The sequence below is a fragment of the Cetorhinus maximus genome, chromosome 13 (genome assembly GCF_964194155.1).
Source record: "Cetorhinus maximus chromosome 13, sCetMax3.hap1.1, whole genome shotgun sequence".
In the NCBI taxonomy this organism is placed as follows: Eukaryota; Metazoa; Chordata; class Chondrichthyes; order Lamniformes; family Cetorhinidae; genus Cetorhinus; species Cetorhinus maximus.
In genome coordinates this window covers 40,500,928-40,516,462 of record NC_135891.1, presented here as the reverse complement: position 1 = coordinate 40,516,462, position 15,535 = coordinate 40,500,928, and positions in this window count along the sequence as shown.

Here is a 15,535-nt window from a genome sequence, read left to right as displayed (position 1 = left end):
GAAGAGAGTGTTTAGTCCCTACCAGGTGATTGTAAGTTCTGTTCATTTCTTACTAGTTTGACTTCAATACTCATTAAATATTGTGATAGTCTCCCATGCATGTCCAACAATCTGCCTGACTTAAAACAAAGTGCAAAAAAAGGTTCCATAAAACATGATTAACTATGGATTCAGTGTCACTTCTCAAGAAAACCAATTTTATTTTGTACTCAAATTATAAACTTAGGTGATAAATAACAGAATCTTGTCCACTTAGCTCAAATGACAACACTGAGTACTGTAGCATGTCAGCCCATTTATAGGTTCAACAGAGCAAAAAATTATATAATGTGACCTGCATTTTGGGCTTTGTTTGCACTTGTTTTTCACTTTTGAGTGAAGTCTCAAAATGTTAGAGTTTCTGAGCCATTGAGAGCCATAACAATTGTTTTCAGTCAAGTTCAAAACCAGACGTGACCAGAGAGATTTAGCGCAAAGTAAAATGCAATCAAAGCGTTTTTCGAAATGGTGAAGGGAAAGCAAATACACAATGCTACTCACAGATCATAATCCAGATGCTTCAAAATGTTTGTGCCTTTCTCTGAAATTGTTTTCCTCGATACATTTAAAAGTAAAAAAGTAAAAATGCAATGGTGTTGCAAACACAGTGTGAGATATGTAAAATGATTAACACAGGTATCTGTAATTGCTCTCTCTACTACTTTATCAGGGGTAGTAAGTTATTTATTTCAAATAGTGTCCCTGTGGGAGAAGAATTTTGGGCAATCATTAAATAAGTGATGATTTAAGACTTTTGCTATATGTTAAAAATACTTTTCTCTGAAGATTGTCTTTTTATAGGGCAGAATTTTCTGCCTGTCGGGTGGGCGGAGCTGGAGCGGGCGTGGGTGGGCGTGGACCCGGTCAGCGCCTGCGATCAGGTCCACGCCACCATTTTGCGCGGGCCAGCCAATTAAGGCCTGTCCAGCGTATTTGCCGACTCCCATAAATAGCAGGAGTGGGCGGGCGGCGGTGGACGTGCACAGACCGCTCGGTCCAATGGTGGCCCAGTAGTCTGTTTAAAGGAAGGTCTGGCAGCCTCCTGTAGGCTGCTCACAATGGCCACTTTGAGGCCACACCGCAGGGGGTCAGCTGAGCAGGCCAGGCTGGAGGGAAGGGCAGAGGAGCAGGCCAGGCTACAGGGTAGGCTAGCACGGGGCCAATGTGCCCCTCGCTTTTCAGATGAATGCCTTGCTGCCCTCTGGGAGGGGTTGGTCCCCCAGGACAGGAGGAGGAGGCCCCTGATATGAGCCACTGTGGTTGGGGTGCGGCGTGCGCATGCAGAGTCCATGTGCAAATTGCCACAATGAATGGTGTTCTATGTTTCTCAGGAGAAGAATGCTCACAATGCATCACAGCGCTCGAGGACTGGAGGAGGCCAGGCTCACCTCATTATGTTAAGCTGCTTCGAACAGGAGGCCCTGGAGCTTGAGAGGCGCCATGTGCCCAGGTCAACTGGTGTTGGTGAGGGTGGGATAGAACAGCTGGGTATTTGAGGCCAACAGTGAGATCCGCAATGTCCTCCATAGCACTGATGATTGTTTACTTTGTTATTGTTGCAACATTACTTGGTCACAGAGTGATAGAGTCAGAGGTGTGGATCACAGAAAAAGGTCCTACGGCCCTTCAAGGATGCGCGGGTCAAACATGTTCCTAAGTCTCCTAATCCCATTTCCCAGCACTATGCCCATGGCCTTGTATGCCATGGCATTTCAACTGCACATCCAAATACTTATTACATGTTAGGAGGGTTTCTGTGTCCACCACCCTTTCAGGCAGTGCGTCCCACATTACTGTGTGCAAAAGTTGCTCATCGCCTCACCTATCAACCTCATGCCCCTTACCGTAAATCTATGCCACCTGGTTACTGATCCCTCCACCAAGGGGAAAAGCTCCTTTATGTCGACCCTATCTATGCTCCTCATAAGTTTAAACACCTCATTCATGTCACCCCTCAATCTCCTCTGCTCCAGGGGAAATAACCCCAGTCTATGCTATCTCTCTCCATAAGTCAAACTCTCCAGCACATCCAGCATCCTGGTCAACGACCTCTGCACTCTCTCCACTCCAATCACATCCCTCCCGTGAAGCACATTTCAGAACTGCACGCAGAACTATAGCTGTGGCCTAGGCAGCGTTTTCTGTACTTGGAACATTACCTCCCTGCTCCTATATTCTATGCCTCGGCTAATAAAGGCAAGTATACATTTGCCTTCTTAAACACCTTATGTTCCGCAAACTTAAGGGACCTGTCGACACGCCCAGCAAGGTCCCTCTGATCCTCCTTACTTTCCACAGTTCTACCATTCATCATGTATTCCCGTGCCTTGTTTGTCCTGCCCAAGTGCATCACCTCACATTTATCCACATTACATTCCATTTGGCATTCATCAGCCCATCGGACTAGCCCGTCTACATCCACCTGTAATGTAAGGCTATCCTCCTCACTATTTACCACCCCGCCAATGTTCGTGTCCATTGGCTCTGGAAGGTTGAGCGCATAATGAGCCTGGGTGAAAGGGATGAAGTGTGTCACTGTGTGAACGCTAACTGATCCACTGTCCTTGTTGTTCATTTCAGTATCATTAGAGCCTGGCCACCAGGAGGAACTGCAGATGCCCCTCTCACACCTGAGGGCCCTCAAGTGTCACCTGCATCACACCGTTTCTGCGAGGCAGGCAGCAGCACAGATACTAGCACCTTGGTGGGCATTGCAACATCGGCTAGAGTCCCGGGGCACAGTGGAGAGGGCACTTCACAATCGCTGGAGGAGCTGGCAGAGACAGAGAGTGCCGATGGCGCCAGCAGTTGGAGGACTGTAGGGGACCAGGCACATGCTCAGTCAGTGCCTGATGATGTGCCTCTGCAGGAAATGTGGCCGGGTGTGCGGGAGTTTCTGGGAGTGATACATGAGGCTGTGCTTCACTTGGTGTCCGTGGTGGAGGAGTCCACGCGGAGCATCACTGATACAATGAGTCTCATGACAGAGCGTCGTGTTTCCTCCATGGAGAGAGTGGCAACTCTTGTGGAGAGGCACCTCCGGGAGAACAAGTAGGTTCTCCTGGGGTTACGCTCGGACCTGCAAGCCCTCACAGCGCCAGTGGCCACAGCTGGTTAGTGCCAATGTGGGAGATGGTGTGGACTTCAAGCTTCCCAGCTCGTTGCCCATCCATCCACGGTGAACAGGGAAGTCCGAGGCGACCTCACATCGGCGCAGCAGCAGTCTTATCTGTGGGCTCCTCTCGTGGCACTTCAGGTGAGGTCACCAGCTCCTCCACCCCTCTGCCAGAGACTGCTTCACCGGGTGAGGTTGCGACGATTGGGGAGATGCCAGCTGTGCAACTGGCAGCTCCCTCCCAGGCGGGCCCAGCACAGGCTCCATGGGCCAGAGGACAACCGCCAAGGTCATCAAGGCCAACAGGACAGCAGAGTCAGCAGGCTGTCTCAGATGCCACTCCGAGCGATGGGGCAGCACCAAGATGTAGCACCTGTAAATTAAAGCATAAGGCACCTTAGGCACACCACGGGTTTCTCACTGGTACTTCTGTGTTGGCCTGAGATTAGATCCTTATAATTTATTTCTGCTTGCTTAACGTTTTGTTTTGGATTTGTGAGAACATCTGATGTTTAAAATAAAAATCAGATGTGTGACCATGAGCTGAGGGTGGCTCCTTTGTTCTGCATTTGTTGTCAAGATAAATGTCATGAGTGTTTGTTTGGACATTGAAGTTTATGTCCAAAGCACTTAGTTCCTGCTGATGACCTGGCAGATTTAGCACTTAGGTGCTGAGTATGGAAGCGTCAGGCAAGGCTGGTCCTGCTGATCCATTTGTGTTGATCTAGCTGAAGGCTCATTGGATTAAAGCCTCCCGGGTGTCCCTGCCTCCTTGTTGTAGTCCCGGGTCACCATTTAGCCCCTGAGCATTACCCTGTGCTCCCTCATCCTCAGAATCAGTGCTGGACTCATCGTGTGCAGCCACATCCACTGCATCAATGTCTTCATCGTCCACTGCGTCCCCCCTTTCCAGCGCAAGATTGTGGAGAGTGCAGCATGCAACCACTATCACTGAAACACAATCTGGGGGGTACTGGAGTGCACCCCCTGAGCGGTCCAGGCATCGGAAGTGCATCTTGAGAAGACCGATGGCTCTCTCCACCACAGTCCTTGTGGAGGACTGGCTCCTATTGTACCGCTACTCAGCTTCTGATATTGGATGGCGGAGAGGCGTCATGAGCCACATTCTGAGGGGATAGCCCTTGTCACCCAGCAGCCATCCATCAAGCCGGGCTGGAGCACTGAAGAGCCCCGGCACCTGAGAGTGCCTGACGATGCAGGTATTGTGGGAGCTGCCTGGGTACCTTGCACAGACTTGTAGAATCTGCATCCTGTGATCACACACTATCTGCACGTTCATGGAGTGGAAGCCCTTCCTGTTGACGAAGGCACTGGGCTCACCTGCTGGTGCGTTGATGGCCACATGTGTACAGTCTATTGCACCCTGCACACGGGGAAGCCAGCAATGGCCACGAAGCCTCTGGCTCACTGTGTCTGGCTTGCCTGGTCACAGCAGAAGTGGATGAAGGTCAATGCACACCTGAACAGAGTGTCTGTGACCTGCTTGACACAAGTGTGGACAGCTGATTGGGAGACACCTCAAAGATCACCCACTGAGCTCTGGAAGGAGCCAGAGGCATAGAAGTTGAGGGTAACTGTAACCTTCAGAGCCGTTGGCATGGGATGTCCACCCACACAGTTAGGGGAGATCTCAAGGCCAATCATTTGACAGATGTAGTTGACTGTCTCCCTTGACAGTCGGAGCCTCCTTCGGAACTGCGCCTTAGTCATATTGAGGTAGCTGCTTCGCTGCCTGTTTACCCTGGCAGCAGGATAATGGCGTCTTCTGCGGCCCCTTCCACCTTGGACTACCTCTTGGCCTTGCGCCACTTGTACCTGTGCCTGTACTCCCAAAGGTGGCTCCCCTGGAGGATGAATGTGCACTCCTGGCCTCCTCCTTATTCAAGCCCTCCCTTCCTCCTCAGAGGAGCTGCCTCTAGTGGACATGTCAGAACCCAAACCCAGGTTAAGGGGAGGCCTCTGGAAAGCTGCAGGCCCGATAAAGATTACTGACTGCAGAGTGCTGACCTGAAGGTTCAAAGTACACAGAAAGCTGCTGGAATTCATTCTGAACTGCTACAGATCACACAGGCAAGTTTAAAAATCTTTTTCCAATAAATACTCCACAAAGCAGATTGACGACCCCACTGAGCCCTCTTATCCAGCCCATGGATTACGTTCATAAAAAAGTCTCTTACCCGCCTGCCTGTTGTGCCCGTGCACTGACCCGAAGATCAAATGGGCGCCTGGAAATTGCCATTGATTGACAATTTAAGGGCCTTAACCAGCCCGTTAATTAATGGCAAGCGCGCGTCAAACTTCACCGCCCGTCCGCCCAGCGAAATATCGTAATGGCACACAGTGACATTGGGATACTTGCCCGAAGTCACCACGCGTCATTTTACGTACTGACGTGTGGGGCCCGGCCCCCATATGTCAAACAGAAAATTCTGCCCATAAGATCTTTCAAGGAAATGAACAAACAACTGCAAGAAACTTATCTGAAATAAATTTGCATATAATTAGATGTAATGCAATAAGAGTAATATGGTCGAAAATGCACCCACACAGTTGGTTTGATGTTTATGTATGCACGTAAAGAATTCTTTCATTGAGGCTAAACTAGGAACAAAGGAACCAATTGCTGGGGGCTGAGTGATTCCTGCAGGATACCATAGAAGCAGACTGAACTAGAATGAAATGGGTTAGAAATCCTGGACAGAGCAGCAGCAAAAGTGAAATGTACTGGATTGAAAAGAGAGGGTGAACTGACAAAAAGCTACACCAAAAGAGAGAGAAATGCCAAAGATTGGGGCTGATAGATATTAATAAGCTGTGTAAATCAGGAGCAAAATAGTTATTTACGAGGTCATTCTGTGCACTTGCAATGCCCATAAGGCTAAAAGGTGATTCTCAGTACTGTCCATTTTTATTTAGCTTTTTTTTCCAAGAGGAATGGAGTATAATGGTAGGGATGCCTTGCTACAACTCTACAGGACATTGGTGAAACCACACCTAGGGCAGGATTTTCAGGTCGATGGGCGGGCCGGCGCAGTAGGCGGGCCCGGGAGTGGCCGGGAAATGGCCCGCCGCCCGCAATCTGTCCCCGACTGCTATTTCACGCTAGTTGGCCAATTCATGCCCAGCCAGCGTGAAAGGCGCACTGAGAAGCTCAGCGCTGCCAGGATGGGTGCGGGAGGAGGGCGAGCGCAAAAATCTGTGCATGCCCGTCGGAGCAGGCATTGAAAGCTCCCTGAAGGCAGAGAGCTGCCTCGGGGAGCTGAAGTATTTTAAACCAATGAATAAAGTTTCTAAAAATCCAGAAAAAGTGTACACACAGCGGACTCACTCACATTAACACGTATGTTTGAAAAATTCTGCCCCCAAATTTTTATTATTTTTTAATTTAAATACAGAAACCTCATCCCGCCCATGGATGAGGTTTCCTAAAAATTCCAAAGGCCGTCTGACTGATTTGCCCGCCGGCCAACCGTAACATTGGAAGGGCAGCGAAAAATACGGATTGATTAATTGATTAATCTCCTGCGCGTGCGCCCGCCGATTGAAGTATTGCACACTATTTCACGCTCAGACGTGCGCCTACACGGCAAGCAGAAAATCCTGCCCCTAGAGTACTGTGTACAATTTTGGTCCCCTTACTTAAGGAGGGAAGTTCAGAGAAGGTTTACTTGGTTGATTCTTGGGATGAAGGAATTGCCTTATGAGGAAAGATTGAGCATGTTGGGCCTGTTCTCATTGGAGCTTAGAAGAATGAGAGGTGACCTTATTGAAATATATAAGATTTTGAAGGGGTTTGACAGGATAGACACTGGGTGCTATTTCCCCCATGGGTCATCTAGAACCAGTTTTAAAATTAGGGGTTTCCCATTTAAGACTGAGATGATGAGAAATTTTTTTTCTCTGAGGTTCGTTCGTCTGTATAATTCTCTTCCCCAGAGAGCAGTGAAGGCCGGGTTGTTGAGTATATTCAAGGCTGAATTAGATACATTGTTGATTAACAAGAGAGTCAAGGGTTATGGGGCACAGGCAGGAAAGTGGAGTTAAGGCCACAATCAGAGCAGGCATGATCTTATTGAATGGAGAAGCAGATTGAAATTGGCCAAATTGGTCTACTCCTGCAGCTATTTTTCTATGTTATTGTGTTCTTTCATATTTATATTCTCAAATCCATCAATATAGTTCTCACATTGGAGTTACTTTTCAACTTGGGTGAATGTGGAAAAGATGCAATAGTTATACAGCTCTCATTTTACACCCTGTCACTATACATTCTGTTCGACACAATATACACCACTCATTATGATATATCCCGCTCAACTTTGTATATTCCGCCTGTCAGCATATATCCCGCTTGATCATCCTTTCCATTGACTTCAGACAGGCTGAATAATCGGTCCATGCCTGCCAGTTTTCTGCCTCTGCCAAAACTGAAAATTATCCCTTTAAGGTCACAGTAGAAGTTAAATATCAGAAGGTTAATAATTATTTATTGTTGCTAATTCTGAGTCACATGTTTTAATATGTAACAACATGCTTAAGAACAAAGGTCTAAAGTTGTATTAGCATACATTTGAAAGTAAATATATATGCATGGAGGTGTGGATTTGTTGCAAAGCAACAGGTCAGAAATCGGACCTGGTTTGGATCTCAATTTTTCATAAATGTCGGATATGTGCTTGTTTGCAGCACTGTTAGGAAATAGAGATAGTTTAAGTAAGTTACATGTGTATTTGGGTGTGTTAGGAATAAGGTATATCTCTAAGTTTAAGTTTAATTTGTATTTTTTTCTTTACCTGGGTTAAAAAGGTGAAACCTGGGATCTGGTTTCATATTTGAGTGGGGTCAACAGGTCTAAGGCTTTGTTTGTGTGACTGTATTCTAATGAGTTTTATGACTCTTGAAGTGTAGACCTGTGTTATCTATTGGGGTAGTGGCTTCAGGAGTCAAAACAAAGTAAGACAACTGCGCTTTGGCTTAGCAACAAGAGGCCCCACAGAGACGGAAAAGTAGTTTCAGTTCAGTTGAAGCCAGGATTCTAGAGAGGCTGGACAGCAGAGGGACAGATAGCAAGTCCCAAACTAAAGTTGAAGCCAGCTGCCAGGAGAAGTTGGCCACAGGAGAAGGAACTGCAGAAGCAGGTTCCAGAAACTAAAGAAGGAAGTCTCCAAACCCAGGGGATTGGAACAGGAAAGGTCCCAAGAAGACAGTTAGGTCATAGGACAAGAATAGGAATCTGGAAAAGGTCCTGTTAAGTGAAGTTGAGGGTGAGAAGCCAGAAGGTCCAAGGAGACAGCTGAAGGTCTGTAATACTTTATTATGGGCATGTGAAGCAGTGGCGTTCTGTTGGCATGGGTAAGTCTGAGAGAGAGTGTGTGGAAGGAAGCTTGAATGCATGTGGAGATCCACGGGAGAGGAACATCAGAAGGAGAGTTCGAAACCCTGGAGGTGGACCTTTATGGAAGGCATCTGAGAGAAAGCATCGTTTGGGAGAAGATTCCAAAGTGGGTTCTTCAAGAGTGCAGATTGAAAACTCTTGTGTGAAAGATGAAGTTCAGTGAGACCGATTGGTTCATGATGTGACCAACACCTGGGGGGAGTTGAGGAGAGATCCATAGCATCTGTGTGGGGTGGCATCTGTCACTTGGTTTCAGAGTGTGGTCTCGCCTCTTGGTTTACATGGACTGTGTGCTTACTGTGAACATTAAAGTATAAGATAGCTTTTGTAACTTGTGGTACCCTTTCAAATCAGTATATATCTATGAGTGAAGGAGTATTGTAATATAGTTCATCTTTTCTGGTTTAATAAATATTTTATTCTTTTGTTATAAGTTCATCAGCTGAATCCTGTGACTCTGTTCAGTAGCTACTCTCCACATAGCTAAATAAAAGTTAGGATTTATCAAGCTGGGTTCCACCCTGGAATCTGGCTTATCCAGTAGTAACATCAGCTTGTATCAGAACAGCACCTTCCTTGGTTTTAGAAAATCTTTTATTTTCAAATTTCAAATTTTTGGATTTATCAGGCAGTTCCCACAAATATAGGGCAGAATTTTCCAGGAATTGCTTTAAGTGCAGTAGTGGGCAAGTAAAATGGAGTCCTACCCGCTAACAAAAATGGTGGATTTTCATGCCATGTATCCTGAGCTTGCCTCATTATTTATGCATTCCGGGAAACATGCTGTCGCTCCTGGGCAGTGCGTGCGGGAGCCCCTGCTGCCCCTTCTTCATGAGGTTGCTGCTCCTGCCTATGTGCATCCAGGTGCCTCAGTCGCTCCCTCCTTCGGCTTCTACCATTTCAGTAGGCCATCAGGCATACAGCTAGGTCACCAGGATCCATGATCCTGGCGTGGTCCTCCTGCAGCATGACAGAGAGACGTGGTTATCATGGCTGTACTTAGCACATTCCCTGGCCCTGTGTGACCGCCCATTAATGCTTCCCAGTGCTGGTCACCCCTCGGATGGCCAGAGATGAGTGCGCTGCATGGCTGCCCTGTCAACCTGCGACATGGGGGACACTGGTCCAAACCAGGATGCTGAGATCGCAAGGGGACTGTGAGCGCCTCCAGCAGTGACTGCTACATGGCCAGCATTGGCGAGGAGATTGTATAACGTGTGCAGTCCAACTGCTCTGCTGTCCAAAAAAATCAAAATCTCTGCTGGGGGTGGTGGGGGGCATGGTGGGGGTAAGGTATGGCGCCTTGGTGGCCCTTTGGTGCCTCCGCGTTGCTTGCATGGGTAGGCAGTCTAGGAGCCTGACCCCAATCATATCACTGTGGCTGCATCTGACTGTCGTAGTTGCAGAGGCATGGTCAGTTTATACAGGTGTCCCTAATGTGTGGCCACTTCACTCGCTTACCCTGCCTGCCACCTCAATTGCCTGTGTGTGGGATGCAGTGCCAGGGCAGCACTTGTCCTACCCCGCCCCCCACCTCAGCAGTCACCTCCGGGACCAGGCATCAGTTGCCTCCGCCCTCCCCCGTGCCCCTAAGGCCTGTATACACCAGGTGAGCTGTGGAGAACGCTGCTGCTCACTCGCCTCAGCTCCCCAAAAGCGAAGGTCGCCAAGTGCATGTCACCTGCGTGCTGTTGTGAAACACATCTACGTGCTTTGCCGCCGACGTGGACAGACGATATGGCGGGGTTCCAAGAGCCTGGGGGGATGGCCTTTTAATTAGAAGCTGACGCATTACAATCAGCTCCCCGCCAACTGATGGGAAGCGCGGCCCGCCATCAGCGGGCTGAGCAGACGATCGCGACCTGCCTTCACACCCTCATGAGGCTGGCTGCGCCATGTTTTCCGCACACGCCGCCAGCGGGCTCGGACAATTCCACCCATATTGTGGGAAATTTGTTTTTTTCTGTTTGACTAACAATTTGCAGATCTTGAATTAAATGTACAAGAGCTCCTTTCACTTCTATAATTATAAAAGAGATTTTAATGTGGTGTCACAAGTGGAAGTACAAATTGTGCTTGCCTCAATACTGCTCATCCATGTTCAAGATAATGAAAGGTTTTGATAAGGTAAATAAGGAGAAATTAGTTTGGTTGGTCGGTGATTCAGAAAGTAGGGGACATAAATTTCAGATTATCAGCAAACGACCAAAGGGAAAAAATAGGAGACCGTTTTTAAACAGTGCTTGTTAGAACAAAGAATCACAGTTGATTGGAAGATGCACTGTTTTCTAAGGAGAAGAACATTAAACCATGTAACATGGAATGTAGTATTCCAATGATGAAATGTTGCAATGTGTAATTTACTGTGTCTCAATTAGCACACAAGGCCTAATATCTGTTCGTTTCTGCACCACGGCTCAGTGGGTAGCACCGCGCCCCTGAGTCAGAAAGTTGTGGGTTTAAGACCCACTCAGGAGCACAAGATCAGGGCTGACAGTCCAGCCGTGAACTCCATAGTCATAAGAGGATACTGCATTACTGGATGTGCTATCTTTCAGATGAGACATTAAACCTCGGCCTTGTCTGTCCTCTCAGTTGGACATAAAAGACCCTTGGGACTGTTGGGAAGGATGTAAAGGCTTTAGAGAGGATGCAGAAAAGACTAACAAAACAGGTTCCAAGGATAAGGACTCCAGTTACAGGGATATATTGGAGAAGTTGTGATTGTTCTTCGCATGGAAGAGAAGTTTAAGAAGAGTTTTGATAGAAGTATTCAAAAGCATGAGTGGCCTAGACAAATAGATAGAGGGGAACTCTTCCCATTAGCAGAAGGTTTACAAACTCGATTTAAGGTGGTTGGCAAAAGAACCAACAGTAACATGAGGAAAATCTTTCTTATGCGGCGGGTGGTTTTACTACTTGAGAGTATGGCGGAGGCAGATACAATCATGGAGAGGAATTTAATGCCCTCCCACAAGGTGAGTTTGGAGGTGGGGGGCCCTTTAATCAGGTGGGAGAATATCGATTGGAGACCCTGCCATGTTCTACCTCTGCTTTGGTTAAGTGTGGGGCGGGAAGTCTCTGGATGGCCTTCCCACCCTGCTGCCATTTGAGGCCTTTATGTATTATGTAAATAATACCTACTTCAGGGCCTCATCCTGCTGATGCTGGCATTCAACCAGCAGCGGGTGGGGGAGTTGCCACACAGGAAATCTGGGGATTCTTTATTGTCAGGTACTCTGTGCTTGAACGAGGGACCCAGCATCGGGAAGGGGGAGGTTGCTGAACGCCATCTCCCTGCCCTTGCTGCTGATCCTACACCCACCACAATCCCCAACCCACCTTCACACCCCTGTGGTCTGGGTCCCATGTTGATTCTAGGCCCCTAGTCTGTGTATTGCCAGCAGCTGCCACCCATTTCTTTATTGCTGCCTACAATGGACAGTTTCCCGCCTCTGATTGGCCGTCAGCTCTCGGAGAGCTGGGACTTCCACCCCCAGGGTCCCTGTCCCCAGGAAAGGTCAACTGCTGGCTACTTAAGTGCCTGATTAGCATTTAATAGGGCAGGCCTTCCCCAAGGAAGGCAAAGCGTGTCTCTTGCCAGCTCTCCAGCCATTGGGTGAGACCCCCATCATCTACATTGTATACCACCCTCTGTCAATTTCCACTAGGCGCTAAGAAGCTCAGCCTGGAGAAGTTGAAGGTTGGTCATCTGAAGCTCTTGGCTTCCAATCATCCGCAGCCTTTCCTCTGAATCTGACTGGGTCGTCTTCATCTTTCTACTGCTGAGCTACATACACACTCACAACAATTGCAGACCTCAGCCTCCACAGTAGTGTATGATACTGCCCCCAGTGCACTTGGAAACGTCTCTCCACAATGATCCAACACCTTCTCCATTCTTCTTGAGACATGCTAATCTAAAAGATTACCCATCAGTGGAAACAAAACTGACAGTAGCTCCAATTTTAATTCTTGGGTGGGCTTTATGTTGGTGGGTGGCAATATGATTGTGAAACTACATTACTGTAGAAATCAAGCCCTGAACTATTTTAATTCCCAGGCCACATTTAAATTACAGCAGTAAACATCCCATTCTTTGCAGGTGGAAAGCAGGAAATTGGCTCCCAGGAGGGATTGGGCTCCAGGGTGGCCTCATTTTTGTGAATGAGAAGCATGGTCAACCAAGGGAAGACTGCTCCTCGGGTCCCACATAGGAAAGTAAAACTCTTTGCTTTTTCAGCCCTTTATTGAGACTGGTCCTCCTTTGCCCTGAGTTGGCTTATTACAAAAATCGGCTTGGCTTCCCAGCTCAGGTCTGAGTCCCAATTACATCTTTCATTATCAGGACCCAACAGGCATAAGTGTAGACAAAAAGGTACTGTGCTGGATTTGGGCTGGTGTCTTTGCCACGTGTTCATGACAGCAAGTTAAAATGCCAGGTGGCAAGTTACCGGCAACTCTACAACATCAGATAGGCAGGGTTAGATCTACTAAGGAGTTAAACAAAGAGTGCAATGGGTTGTGGGCACAATGCATGCCAATTTCTACCTCTGTAATGTTAAAGGACACACACCTATACATTGCTGTATTTTCCTGATCATACAAAATTATATGTACCCTGTTGTTTTTGTTTTATTCATTCATGGGATATGGGTTTCGCTAGCTGGGCCAGCATTTATTGCCCATCCCTAATTGCCCTTGAAAAGGCGGTGGTGAGCTACCTTCTTGTACTGCTGCAGTCTGTGTGGTATATGTACACTCATAGTACCATTAGGAAGGGAGTTCCAGGATTTTGACCCAGCGACAGTGAAGGAACGGCGATATATTTCCAAGTCAGGATGGTGAGTGGCTTGGAGGGGAACGTGCAGGTGGTGGTGTTCCCATTTGTCTGCTGCCCTTGTCCTTCCAGACAATAGTGGTTGTGGGTTTGGAAGGTGCTGTCTGAGGAGGCTTAGTGAATTCCTACAGTGCATCTTTTGTGCCACAGGAGACTCATTAGTATTTGAGAAAGATAAAAGCAAAAAACTGCGGATGCTGGAAATCCAAAACAAAAACAAAAATACCTGGAAAAACTCAGCAGGTCTGGCAGCATTATTTGAGAAAGATTGCTTAGTAAATCAGATAGATTAAAATGTTATAAATTCTGAAGTTATAAATATTTAAATACAGGTTACATTAACAGCTGGTTCAGCTGGTTAGTTGTTCACTCACCTGAAAGTATGTCACCTCTGTACATGGAGCAGATGGTGCATATCTGTCCTGTCACCCACAAGATTTGAGGACAAATCTGACTATAACGTCATATGCAGTGTACCACTGAACTATGTTACAGGCATTACAAAAAAAATAGAGAAATTAAAATATGGTGGAGGACAAATTGGATCCAATTTATCACATAGGGCTAGACAATATTATTAACCATGCCCAATTTTCCTGCAAAATACAATCGCTGCAGCTTCCAGGTTCCCAAAGACAAACTATCATTTAATTGCTTGTTGCAGCTAAAATCTTAAAATGAGAAGTACACATCTGTTACCATAAAAATGAATGGAATAGATTTTGGTTGTGTGAGAGTGTTAAACAGTTGATAACAGCCCATTTTTCAAGTCTCCTAGATTTGATGTCCATTGACATTGCCCATTTTGCATTATTGCACAAAGCTTAAATCTAGTCTAATGTATTTGTCATGTAATGTGGAGCTTTGTCAGCTTTAACTTTGCAGCTTCCTCCTGCTCATCTAGGAAACAGCAGAAATATTATTGTGCAAATGTCAGATTTTTAGGGCAGATCTGTAAAGTCTCCTGCACTGACCTCATTATGCTGTGCATTTGATTTCTCAGTGGTGCCAAGCTAAGACATATGAATCTATTACAGTGTGCAAACGAGACTTCAGCGCACTGGGATAAGCCAAATGGACCACCGTGGTCTTTTCCAGTTTTAAATATTTTATGTTCCTAAACTGTCAAAGATGTCAACAACCTTTCTGTAAGCTACTGTTCAATTGCAGCCCTTAAAAGCCTATTTGTCATGTAAAAGCCCATTGAATTTTCATTCCTTTTTTATATTAACTATTTAATTAATGTATTAATATTTATGTTATTATAATTATATTAATAATTTCTTTAGAACAATTAAGTTCCTCAGCCCATCTAGACTTGCATCTCTGTTGCCCAGATGGCAGATGAACAGCCTATTCTTAGACTCTATCTCTCCTTGAAGGCATGACTTTGTACTCAAATTGTGAGCACCGTAGCTGTCCATTTTTTTCTTCCTCTTTCTAGAGGTGTGTTCAGACACTGCAGTTCAGAGTGGCCTTGTGTAGAGGAGTAAACATTTGTCCACCCGATCAAGATAGTGATTATTAGTACTCCACCCTTAGTACCTCTGCATCATCCCACATTCTTTTTTTTGTGTGTTTACACAACAGAAATGTACAGGATGCAATCTGGAGTAATCAGTCACTCCAAGTAACATAACCATCAACAATAAAAATAAAAGTGAGATAATCAATAGGATTTCTTGAAAGAAATTGCTCACAAATATGCTTCTATTTTCATTTGAACATCACTGCCATTTTCACTTCTTTTGATTATTTTATTTATCACTGTGGGAGATCATGCAGAAGTGAATTATTAAATATTGCAAAGTAACAAGATAAAGGTCTGTCACATACAACATACAAGATTTGAAACTAAAATCTCAGTTATCTGCTCAGAGCTTTATTGCACTGCAGGTTACTTCAGTTCAGAATTTTAGAATTAATTATTTCAGAATGATATTGATAATTTATAACAAGTAGAATAGTAGAATAATCTATTTCAGGTTAGTATTTTTAATATTTTTACAGATAGACAGTGTTCAATATGTAATTCTTGTAGTATGAAGAGTTAACAGATGTGATATGCTAATCTACGACGTAGAGGATGATGTACCACTGACACAAGTCAGCCATGTGTTAGACC